The following is a 12,657-nucleotide window of genomic DNA, read 5'->3' on the forward strand; positions in this document are numbered from 1 at the left end:
GCCAAGATTATTTTACAACAAAACACAGAATACATATTTTCCCTGTGGCAGAAGATGATCTTATTTAAGTTATGCTAATAGCGATAATTTTAGCCATAGCAATAAGTGGTGATTTATTTTTTTTTTTTTTTCAAAAAAGGAAAACAATTTCTGAACTAACAGTTTGTGACAATCCAGCAGGATGAAACCGAGTTACCCTCTTTTGATAAAACATTTGCATTTAATAAATAAAATATAAAACATCTCAATTACCTCAAATGGATTAACATAATCTCTCCTGTCTAGCATTGAGTGGAAGAAGCATTATTCTGTGAGTTCATCATTACTGTGTGTGCCTTCACTAAATATTCTCAAGGCTTCAGTAATTAATTCATCTTAGTGTAACCAGTGGATCACGATGCCAAGCGTGACTGATGTTGCTGGAGTTCACGAAACCAGTTAGATGAAACCACAACTTCTGTGTTGTGTAGATATTGAGTAACATTGGACACTCAAACACGGGGCAACATTTCATTCATCTGGATCTTTATTTTCACTTCTGATAAACACACATGAATCGCTCTTAAATGTCCTGTCTTTCCCACGCAATCATGGTGCAAAATAAAAAAAAGCCAAAAAAACACAAATGAAGCGAAAAAAGATTGCTTTACACAAGAAAATTGTATAAAACAGAAAACATACTTGATATAAACACACAAACAAGCATCCTCTATGGGTGAAACTCACTTACATGTTCTGTCTCGGGTAAATGTACTTATATCTTATGGACCATTAGATAAAAAATAAAATATAACTCAGAGTAAAATTACAAAAAATAATAGCACAGTTAATTGAAATAACATTATAAACATAATTTAAGATGGATATATATATATAAAAGACTTGAGAGCTCAAATGAACTCTACCTCTCCCATGCAATTATGGTGCAAAAGAGAAGAATAAGAGCAAACTCTGAAAATAAGACATCATGACTCAATCAACCCTCACAAATAGACAGCTATACAAGTACAATTTTGTGTTCGTCCTACTTAATATATTTAACAGTATAATTTCTATATCGGTTACATTAGAAATATGACAGAAAGCCTGAATGATCCATCTCTTATTTGCACTTGTGGAAGTTACCTTGTTTTGGTAATTGCGACTTTATATCTTCAATGTGACTTTTAATCTCCAGAATTGCAACTATTTCTCATAACTGTAACTTTATATCTCACACTGCAAATTTATATTACAATATGACTTGTTTTTTGCAAAGCAACCTCATACATTGTGACTATAGCTCACAATTGCAGCTCTATTTCTGACAATTGTAATATTCATTGATTTCACAATTGTTTCTCGCAGGAGGTTGTTAAATCTGACACAGAGACACTGAAGATTCGGGATAAACCCCAAATCCAGCATAGAGGGGTTCAGTGAATGTGGTGTTGAATGTGTATATGTGTGTGGGGGTGTGTGTGTGTGTGTGTGTGTGTCAGAGACGCTGTAGAAGGACAGAGTACCGGCAGACCAGTCCAGATAGACACCAACTCTATTAGAGCAGGCTGAAGGGCCAGATACTTCAGTGCTTTTATTATTGAACCAGACTGTGTAATTCATATCAGAACAGTACATACTCCAGGACTTATCATTCAGTCCAAACCAACAGTCAGTCCCACGTTTCCTGTCGATTCCTTTATATGCCACTGCTACATGACCCGAGCCACTCCATTTAACCTCCCAGTAACAGCGTCCAGTCAGACTCTCTCGACACAGAACCTGCTCCTGGAGCTCAAATCTCTCTGGATGATCAGGATACGGCTGATGCTGCTCTTTCACACATGTTGCCTTTCTGTTGTCCTCAGACAGGATGAGTTGAGTGTGTGCTGTGTTTATATCCAGTGTGAGATCACAGGCATCTGAATACAACAATTAGAGATCAGCACATCTTTGACATTGTTAAATATGCACAGGTGTGTGTGTGTGTGTGTGTGTGTACTCTGTAAACCCTTTGTTACACTGAAAAAAGTGAAACATCAGTGCAATTCATTCAAAGTATATATTTCCATTGGTCCAATGGAAAATTGTGATTTTCAGTTTATACCTTCTGTTTTCACTTTGCCTCAAAGTAAGTGTATCACTGAAAAAAAATATACTTTGGATTAACTTAAAACAATTGATGTAATTTTGTTACAGCTAATTTTTTTAGATTTTCTCAAATTGTATTTATGATTTAGTTAAAACCATAAATTTTGATTTAATGTCAAACCAAAATTTTATTTTTTTCCAACTCAACGTTTTACCTTACCCAAAGTACACAGCAAAAACTCCAGTGTTAAATTAACACTCAAGAGTGTTAAAGTTAATGAGATAATTAAGTGATTAATTGAGTGATGATTGACTATTATTGAAGACACCTGATGTTAACAAGCAGAATCACTGAAGGAGAAAATCACAAATTGTAAGTTACCATTATGGAGATAGGTGTTTGCTTTAGTTGGGCTCTTGAACCTTATATGTTTACTTTATATTTTGTTTGGCTGTTGTATCTGAGTTATAACTGACAGATGAACAAAGAAAAAAAAGTGATCTGATGGTGTTGGTTATGTTTTGACAATCATCATTTGAACTTGATCACTGAACTCATTAAGATCCTTATTTCTGACTTAGATTTATGTTGTTGATTACAACATGACTGTGGTTCTGCATAAATATCCAGAATTGTAGATATAATATAAAGGATTTCTTAAAAGTTGTTTTGGAAAAAAAAAAAATCTTTCTTTTATATATATAAAAAAATATATATATATATTTTAGGCACACACAGATGTCAAGATTCAGTCTATGCATCTCAACAATGGTGACGAGCAGAATATTCAATTAGGAAAAGTAAATTACATAGACAATTCAGATCATAATTTATTCATAACGCAATGCATGATGGGAGCCATTAATGAGTTGTGATTGGTGGCAGCCACTGCAACATGCTTTATTATTGTCACCATTGTTGAGATTCACAGGCTGATTATTGATGTCTGTGTTTCTAAATAAATTCATTTGATAGTCTTTTTTATCAGAACAATGTTTATTAAATATTTTTAATTATAAGAAAAATACTGATATTCATATGCTGTAGAATCACAGAGCTGCTGTAATTAACAAGTTAAACCAAACTTTCTCAATAAGTTTCATTTTTCAGATCACAGCATGATATGTCAAAACATAACCAACACCATCAGATCACATTGTCTCTTTGTTCATCTGACTGTTATGAATCAATAACAACAGCCAAACAAAATCTTAAGTAAACATGTAAGGGTCAAGAGCCCAACTAAAGCAAACACCCATCACCATAATGGTAACTTACAATTTGTGATTTTCTCCTTCAGTGATTCTGCTTGTTAACATCAGGTGTCTTCAATAATGCTCAATCATCACTCAATTAATCACTTAATTATCTCATTAACTTTAACTCTTGAGTGTTAATTGAACACTGGAGTTTTTGCTGTGTACTTTGGGTTAAGGTAAAACTTAAAATTTTGGTTTGACATTAATCAAAATTTATGGTTTTAACTAAATCATAAATACAATTTGAGAAAATCTAAAAAAATTAGCTGTAACAAATTACATCAATTGTTTTAAGTTAATCCAAAGTATCATTTTTTTCAGTGTATGAGGACCAAATGTCTCCACAGTGTAGATAATAACTGTAATTTTTGACATTTTTTTGGTCTCCTTGAGGGAAACAGATTATAACTTTAGGGGTAAGGTTAGTGTAAAGAATAGAATATACAAAGTTCTATCATGAAACTCTAGATGGCGCAGGCTGATAGGTCTTTAACTCAATCTGCTTGTAATCACATCATTCTCTGTAGGGCACAGCTGATTGTTCCCTGCTGTATCAGTAGCCAATGAGCTCGCTGCTCAACCTTCAAATGCTTGGTCAGCATTTGCTGTAGCTTTCAGAAACCCTCCACCTATCCCAGCTCCACCTGTGTAGATCTGCTATGGTTTATTTCATGTTTGCTGTATTGTACAACACCAGCTTGTCTACTTGCTCATAGCAGTGTGTTGTGTATGTATTGGCAATAGCAAGTCTCTGTACATGCTCTATAGCAGAAGCAGTGTAGCAGATCTATTCTGCTAAGGCCAAACATATTAACATTGTCATATCCATTACCATACCAAACACTCTGTCATGACAGAAATACAGTTGTTACAGTATGAACATCACTACACCTATGTCATTTCCTCATAATGATAGGAATACTGGTGTGTAGGGCTGGGCATTGACACAGATTTCAAGATTTTATTTCAATTCACAAGCTTGCATTTTGATTTGATTTCAATTTGATACAGTTCGATTCTAAATCAATTAATTAAATCAATTAGTCATACATTAAATAGCTACTGAAGAACAGGATAAGAAGAAATACAATTAATATAAATTATAGTGCATATATTAGGTTCATATTTCTAGCTGACTAGCTAGTTTTTGGACATTAATTCGCTTTTCTGTGGTAAATGTAACATAACGTGACACTGTATACAAGCTGTTTTATTGCCATCTTTCCATAGTTGAAATACTGATTGAGTGATTACATGGATTGCGGTAAGGTGCATCTTTCAATATATCTTCTGATGTTAATTCATGTTTATGCTTTAACTAGCAATAATGGGGAAGAGATGATCATTTCACGTGCGCTTCGCCTGAACTGAAGGTGCTATGTGATCTGACGCACCACAACAGTATTTATTGTTTTGAATTTCGTAATAAAAATGACAGAATTTGAAAGCAGAGATGTTGTTTCATTAAAGAAGTTACACAGCAAAAAGCTTATTCCAATTTATTAGATGGGATGTGCGCTACAAAGTTTTGATCATTCATCAGCTGAAAACAGCAGAAGCCCTATTCAAACAGGACTAGTTTTCTAAACGGCGTTTGAGTAACAATTATTATCACTCGATGTCTGTGTTCATGTACTGATTTATACTGGACTAACATCTATGTGTATATTACAGAGGTGGGACTGTGTGTATTCTAGATGTGGCCGTTACAAAGGTCATGTCCTGTGCGTGCGTCACGTATATGTCTTTTAAATTATTAATTGTTTATATGATTTTAATTTATTATAAAAAATAAAAAAACATTTAAGTAAACTTAATGAGTTTATAGCAGTGGCTGTTTAAATTAATAACTGAGCAGAGAAATCTAGACAAGTATCTTACTCTTACTTAACACTGGTATTAAATGGCCAGTCTAAAACACTAGGTCATTTGCACTGGGATTTTCACAATTTCACGTCTGTGGAACAAATTAACAACCCTATTAAAACTATTCCTGTTCAAATAGAGCTATTGACTGAGAGATTATTGGGATTTAAGGATCGATAAGCTGTTCTTCAAAATGACAATCGATTTAAATCGAGGAATTTATATTTTTTACCCAGCCCTACCTGTGTGTGTGTGTGTGTGTGTGTGTGTGTGTAGGACCTACATTTTGCCAGTCCTGGTGCAATCCTGAAATATCCACCATGGTCCAAACTATACAGAGACAAAAACATACACAAAACAAACAAACAAACAAAAATTACATGATATGTGGGAAGATTCATAAAATTGCAAATAAAATTAGAGTTTTGTGGCTTTTAATATGAGTTTACATACAGTGAGGAAAATAAGTATTTGAACACCCTGCTATTTTGCAAGTTCTCCCACTTGGAAATCATGGAGGGGTCTGAAATTGTCATCGTAGGTGCATGTCCACTGTGAGAGACATAATCTAAAAAAAAAAATCCAGAAATCACAATATATGATAACTATTTATTTGTATGATACAGCTGCAAATAAGTATTTGAACACCTGTCTATCAGCTAGAATTCTGACCCTCAAAGACCTGTTAGTCTGCCTTTAAAATGTCCACCTCCACTCCATTTATTATCCTAAATTAGATGCACCTGTTTGAGGTCGTTAGCTGCATAAAGACACCTGTCCACCCCATACAATCAGTAAGAATCCAACTACTAACATGGCCAAGACCAAAGAGCTGTCCAAAGACACTAGAGACAAAATCGTACACCTCCACAAGGCCGGAAACGGCTACGGGGAAATTGCCAAGCAGCTTGGTGAAAAAAGGTCCACTGTTGGAGCAATCATTAGAAAATGGAAGAAGCTAAACATGACTGTCAATCTCCCTCGGACTGGGGCTCCATGCAAGATCTCACCTCGTGGGGTCTCAATGATCCTAAGAAAGGTGAGAAATCAGCCCAGAACTACACGGGAGGAGCTGGTCAATAACCTGAAAAGAGCTGGGACCACAGTTTCCAAGGTTACTGTTGGTAATACACTAAGACGTCATGGTTTGAAATCATGCATGGCACGGAAGGTTCCCCTGCTTAAACCAGCACATGTCAAGGCCCGTCTTAAGTTTGCCAGTGACCATTTGGATGATCCAGAGGAGTCATGGGAGAAAGTCATGTGGTCAGATGAGACCAAAATAGAACTTTTTGGTCATAATTCCACTAAACGTGTTTGGAGGAAGAAGAATGATGAGTACCATCCCAAGAACACCATCCCTACTGTGAAGCATGGGGGTGGTAGCATCATGCTTTGGGGGTGTTTTTCTGCACATGGGACAGGGCGACTGCACTGTATTAAGGAGAGGATGACCGGGGCCATGTATTGCGAGATTTTGGGGAACAACCTCCTTCCCTCAGTTAGAGCATTGAAGATGGGTCGAGGCTGAGTCTTCCAACATGACAATGACCCGAAGCACACAGCCAGGATAACCAAGGAGTGGCTCTGTAAGAAGCATATCAAGGTTCTGGCGTGGCCTAGCCAGTCTCCAGACCTAAACCCAATAGAGAATCTTTGGAGGGAGCTCAAACTCCGTGTTTCTCAGCGACAGCCCAGAAACCTGACTGATCTAGAGAAGATCTGTGTGGAGGAGTGGGCCAAAATCCCTCCTGTAGTGTGTGCAAACCTGGTGAAAAACTACAGGAAACGTTTGACCTCTGTAATTGCAAACAAAGGCTACTGTACCAAATATTAACATTGATTTTCTCAGGTGTTCAAATACTTATTTGCAGCTGTATCATACAAATAAATAGTTAAAAAATCATACATTGTGAATTCTGGATTTTTTTTTTTAGATTATGTCTCTCACAGTGGACATGCACCTACGATGACAATTTCAGACCCCTCCATGATTTCTAAGTGGGAGAACTTGCAAAATAGCAGGGTGTTCAAATACTTATTTTCCTCACTGTATGAGTTTATTTATATCATTTACTCTCCCTCATGTCATTCCAAACCCATCAGACCCATCAAATTATTTCAACACACAAATTAAGATATTGTTAATTAAACCTGAGAGATTGTCCCTAAAAGTAAAACAAATGAATCAAGCAGTTTAATCCAAATTGTCACATCCTCCAGCTGGAGTTCATATGAGCTCTTCCAGAGGACACTTGTTTTGTCTCTGTGTCACTATTAAGGACTACATTACCCACGATCCTTTGCCTGGACTCATTATGTCTTCATTCAGTACACTTGTGTATTATTACCTTGTTTGCACTGGCTTATGGTGCCTTCTAGAGTTCTCAACGGGTCAGGTCGGCCCGACAAACCCGACGGGACCCGCGGGTTCAGGTCGAAAATATAATCAAATGACTCGAGTCGGGTCGGACCTCGGGCTTAATCTTTTCCGCTCAGTAAAAAAATAAAAAAAACAAAAATAAATATTAATCATCGCTGCTGTTCACCGTAAAGAAAGTCTGGCTGCTGCGTGCAACGTGCATCATGGAGAGGGGCGGGTATGAAGGTAAAATAGTAGCAAAACTTGAGAGCACGTAGATGTGAATTTGAGAACTTGTACAATAAATATTCGTACTTGTACATGAACATTTACACTCACAGCTCCAATGTGAAAACCTGTCAAATAAAAATCTGAAGTTGAATGTTGAAATTTGCACTCGCAGACAATAGTCACAAACCTGTATTCTGAATCTGAAGCTGCAGACAAGTAGACACAAATGTGTAAAATGCCATTCACAGTAATACGACAGACACAAACTTGTAATATATATATTGCGTTTAATCTTACGTTCACATTCGCAGTACAGCCTCAATTAGGCACTTTCAACTTCTCAAATCTGTCACTGCAATTTCAAATTTCGCACCTTGACTTTTGCTACTCTTTTCGCGATATATCAGGTGCAAAACTAACTTCTGCACTTGAAACTCAGAGGCGGTAATAGAGAAAGGGGGGCGGGAGCGGGGCCGTTTTATTGGTTGGCACCTAGCCAATGAAATGGGACTTCAATGATGTCACGAAACCCGCGTGCACTGAAACGCTAACATGGCTTAATGCATGATTAGACTGATATTAAAAGAAATAAACGATATTATCAAACTCAGTAAACTCAATGCTAATAATGCATACTACAGAAAAGCAGATGAGCACAGAATATGAACGCAACACGTTTAATTGAGACAGTGGTTTTAAAAGACCAAACTCAGGAAACACCATACAAATAAAGCATACAGAAAAGCAACTGATCACAGAATATGAACGCAACGCGTTTAATTGTACGTTTTCCTCCCATAGAAAACCAAGAAAACGCTTAAGGGACTGTTCGTTTTTTATTTAAGGGGCCACCGGAGGAGTTTTGAGATCTGTTGTCAAAAAAGACATGACCCTCCCTTCGCCAGCAATAAATTTTTCTATGACCCTCCAAAATGATTGTGAAAAAAGGCATGACCCTCCCCGATAATTTATTGATTAGCCTACTTCTGTACTGGTTTGCGCTTGGCAAAGATGTTCAGATAGCCATTGTTTGTTTGTTTTTTAAACCATAAACTCTTGCTTTCTCATCTTACTAGGGCTGTAACGATAGACCAAACCTACGATTCGGTTCGTATCACGATTTTTGATTTTAGATTAGAAAAAAATCATGTTTTCGGTGCTGATGCGGTGTGACGCGTTCAACATGTGTGTGGCGCTGCCAATAAAGCATCTAAAAGCTGTCACAAAGAACCAGCAAAAGTAATGATTATGAATATGTCAAATATAGCAAGGAGACATTTTAATTGTTTATTAATAAACAAGTGTTTTCTGTGTCGACTGCAAAGATGAAGTTGACGATGCGTCGCGATCTTCTCAGAACGCGCCAGAGAGAAATGCACATTTCATAAGCAGAAAGCAGTCTGTTTTCCTTCGTTTTGAATTGTTCTGTTTAAAAGTAGACATTTCAAGCTTTCTATATATTTCTCAGGTCTGTGAGGCAAGTAGCATAGCCTACCTTACGCTGAGTTTCGGTTCATTTATGAGACAAGAGTCCAGTTCACTCGCCCGCGCCTCCGTGTCATGATTATCTATTTTCTATTATATTTACTTCTTATTTATTAAATCCAGATGAAACATTGATTAAAATTAAGATACAATTAATAAAAAAAAACGAAATTCACTTTAAAGAAAGGCTTTGTGCTTTCTGTTTGAGGTCTCTGTGAAATTTTTAAAGTCACTTTCAGAGCAGTCATGTCCGTAATGGAGAACTGTCACGCCCGTAACATTTTCTTTTCTTTTTTTTTTCACATAAATGCGAACACGAAAAATAAAATAAAAAGAATATTTTATGTTCTGTGGAGGCCGATCTTTATTCATCCGGTGGGTATATATCTTTTGGTTTGCACAGTGTAATTCATAGAATTACTAAAAAATATTTTGCCACCTAAAAGTTAAAGATTTTTTGTGTCACGTCACATGTGTATTTCCCTCATATTAAATATAAAACGCATGTGTAGACTGATATTTTTCTAATGTCTTGACTCCTTTCAGACGTTTCAAAATATTGGTATTAAATGCATTTTCTGAGAATTTATATTTCTAGTTTTGACTGCAAAAGTCACGTCCATAACACTGGAATCGCCCAATTTTAACGAATTTATCCTCAACTAGTTTTTGTGGTGTAGGTCTACGTATTTTATTATGTTAACTTAAATAATACTAATAGTAATTTAAAGCCCTACATCTTACACATCGTGGAAACAAAATAAGAATGGAAACTAAAATATGGTAGTATCGCGCTACAGTGCACATTCTATATGCAGATCTGGCGCCTCAGTCCCAATACTGTAAAACTCCATGTACGTTCACATCACATGTTAATGCAGCGGTAGAGTTACACTCACAGGACACTGCGCACTTATTCGCAATCACAAAAGTTCATTAATTGCTCGTGCTTTAAAGCTTTGCCGGGTAAACATTTCTTTGGCATTCTGTTCTGACATGATGCACTTTTTCTAAGTGCGAACTGAAGTGCGCGCGCACTGTCAAACAGCGCCAAACTGGATTTTTGTTGGGTCAGACCCATCTGATATCGAAGGGGGGCTGATACCGCGAGAGCAACATGGAGCTAAATGGAAAAAAATAGCACCAAACAAGCCACTTTGAAATGTTGCTGTTTTCATGAATATAAAAGTTGGGTGACCCTCCCCCTAGACTAAAAAAAGTTGGATGACCCTCCCCTCAACAAAGAATAAAAAGACATGACCCTCCCCTATTTTCCTCCGGTGGCCCCTTCCATAAATACCGAACGGTCCCTAATGAGGCTTAATGGACCAACAGTTATAAAATAAAAAAATAAAATAAATAAAAAACACATAATTCGTTACATTATTAATAAAACACAGGCAGCAAGTTTATTTGCACTGAACACACATTTGCTTTCTTTCGTCATATTCTGTGCTCATCTGCTTTTCTGTAGTATGCATTATTAGCATGGTGTTTACTGAGTTTGATAATATCGTTTATTTCTTTTAATATCAGTCTAATGCATTAAGCCATGTTAACGTTTCAGTGCACGCGGGTTTCGTGACATCATCGAAGTCCCATTTCATTGGCTAGGTAAAACGGCTCCTTTGAACACCCCACCTAATTGAGGCTGTACTGCGAATGTGAACGTAAGATTAAACGCAATATATATATTACAAGTTTGTGTCTGTCGTTGTATTTCTGTGAATGGCATTTTACACATTTGTGTCTACTTGTCTGCAGCTTCAGATTCAGAATACAGGTTTGTGACTATTGTCGGCGAGTGCAAATTTCAACATTCAACTTCAGATTTTTATTTGACAGGTTTTCACATTGGAGCTGTGAGTGTAAATGTTCATGTACAAGTACGAATATTTATTGTACAAGTTCTCAAATTCACATCTACGTGCTCTCAAGTTTTGCTACTATTTTACCTTCATAGGCAGGGGCAGACCTGACACCGCTGCGTGCACGCCTTTAGCCTGGAGAGAAGAAGATGGAGTTGGTGAAAAGTAAACTTGCCACAGGTGAATTCACCGTCGCTACTACAGCCTATTAATATATTTAAAGTTTATTGTTTCAGTTGTTTGTATTGTTAAAAGTCGTGAACATTAAAGGTTGATTTGAATTCCCGTCTGCTGGTCATGATAATACGTGTATGAGACAAAAAATAATCCGACACGGCGTCGGGCCGCGGGCCGGGTTCAGGCAGATAATTCATGTTGATGTGTCGGGTTACATCGGGTCCGGGCTTTAAAAGCCACGGGCCGGGTCGGGTCGGGTTGTAATTTTCAGGCCTGTTGAGAACTCTAGTGCCTTCCTGTGCATTCTTTGTGTAGTTATGCTAGAATGTTGCCACTGTGTTAGTGATGGGAAACCAAAGCTTTCTGGAGCATTTGAGGCTTTCATCAAATTGTGCCGAAAAAGGTTCATTATTTGAAGCTTTTAACACAATGCGCATTAGTGACACCTGGTGGTCAGACTTGTCTTCTCCAACATATCTAACTTATCATCACAGAGCAGAAAAAGCATGTGACCAAACAAAGCTCCAGAAGTCTGTGACATACAAGTGTGGGATCAATACAGTTCTATCTAATCTCATAGAAATGAATGAGACCACAACTCCTGTCATGTGTAGCCTGGTCAACAGATTCACATATTGATCAATAATATAAAATATACAAGTAGGCTATGTGATCATAATTATATTAATTAATTATAATATTTTAATTAATTAATTATTAATATTTTGGGTGTTCTGTTTTAAAAAATATATATATATAAATCATGTTATAGGGAAGTGTAGGGTTAAATCGTTTAAATAACGCCTCCTCCATAATCATTTCACTTTTTATACATCAGATGAGGTTGCGATTCTCATGAAGCTCCATTTTTTTCAAACCAGCTGTTCCGACCTTTCGACACTGCATGACGTTCGAAGCTTCAAACATCATCAATCACGTGGTATTGTCATTTCGATATAAGCATCGGTACAGTGTGTGATACATTAGTGCTATGAAAATTGCGTCGGAGCGCCAGAGCCCCGGTATCAACCGTCCCATCACTACCACTGTGTGTCTGAGCGCCTGTATTCTTGTCCTGGATCCTGTGTTATTGTCGTCTGCCTGGTTGTTTGCATTTTACCCTGTCTGGATAATCTTGATCTCGGTATGTTTGTACCCTTGCTTGCTTTTGACAACTCTTTGGACTACCTTCAATTAAGACTGCATTTGGATCTTTAGCCAAGTCTCAGGAGTGTTTTTAACACGGTACAAACTACTTCTAAAGGCAAGCTCAAACCACAGGACTGTAAAACTACCTGAATTACTGTGGTGCTCTCACTACAGAACAAAGTTCCTTGC

At 37.0% G+C, this 12,657-nt stretch overlaps 1 pseudogene across 1 annotated transcript in view; it reads right to left on the reverse strand.

The window, feature by feature from the left end:
* Positions 1–514: 514 nt before the first annotated feature.
* LOC311077643 (NLR family CARD domain-containing protein 3-like) overlaps positions 515–12,657 on the reverse strand; it is a 28,181-nt pseudogene continuing 16,038 nt past the window's right edge. Inside the window, exons 5-6 of the transcript XR_014609565.1 lie at positions 5,480–5,526; positions 515–1,901 (exon numbers count right to left, since the gene is read on the reverse strand). The product of XR_014609565.1 is annotated as an NLR family CARD domain-containing protein 3-like (transcript). The remainder of the gene's footprint in view (positions 1,902–5,479; positions 5,527–12,657) is intronic.

Source organism: Abramis brama (assembly GCF_963993115.1).
Source record: "Abramis brama genome assembly, chromosome: 2".
Lineage (NCBI taxonomy): Eukaryota > Metazoa > Chordata > Actinopteri > Cypriniformes > Leuciscidae > Abramis > Abramis brama.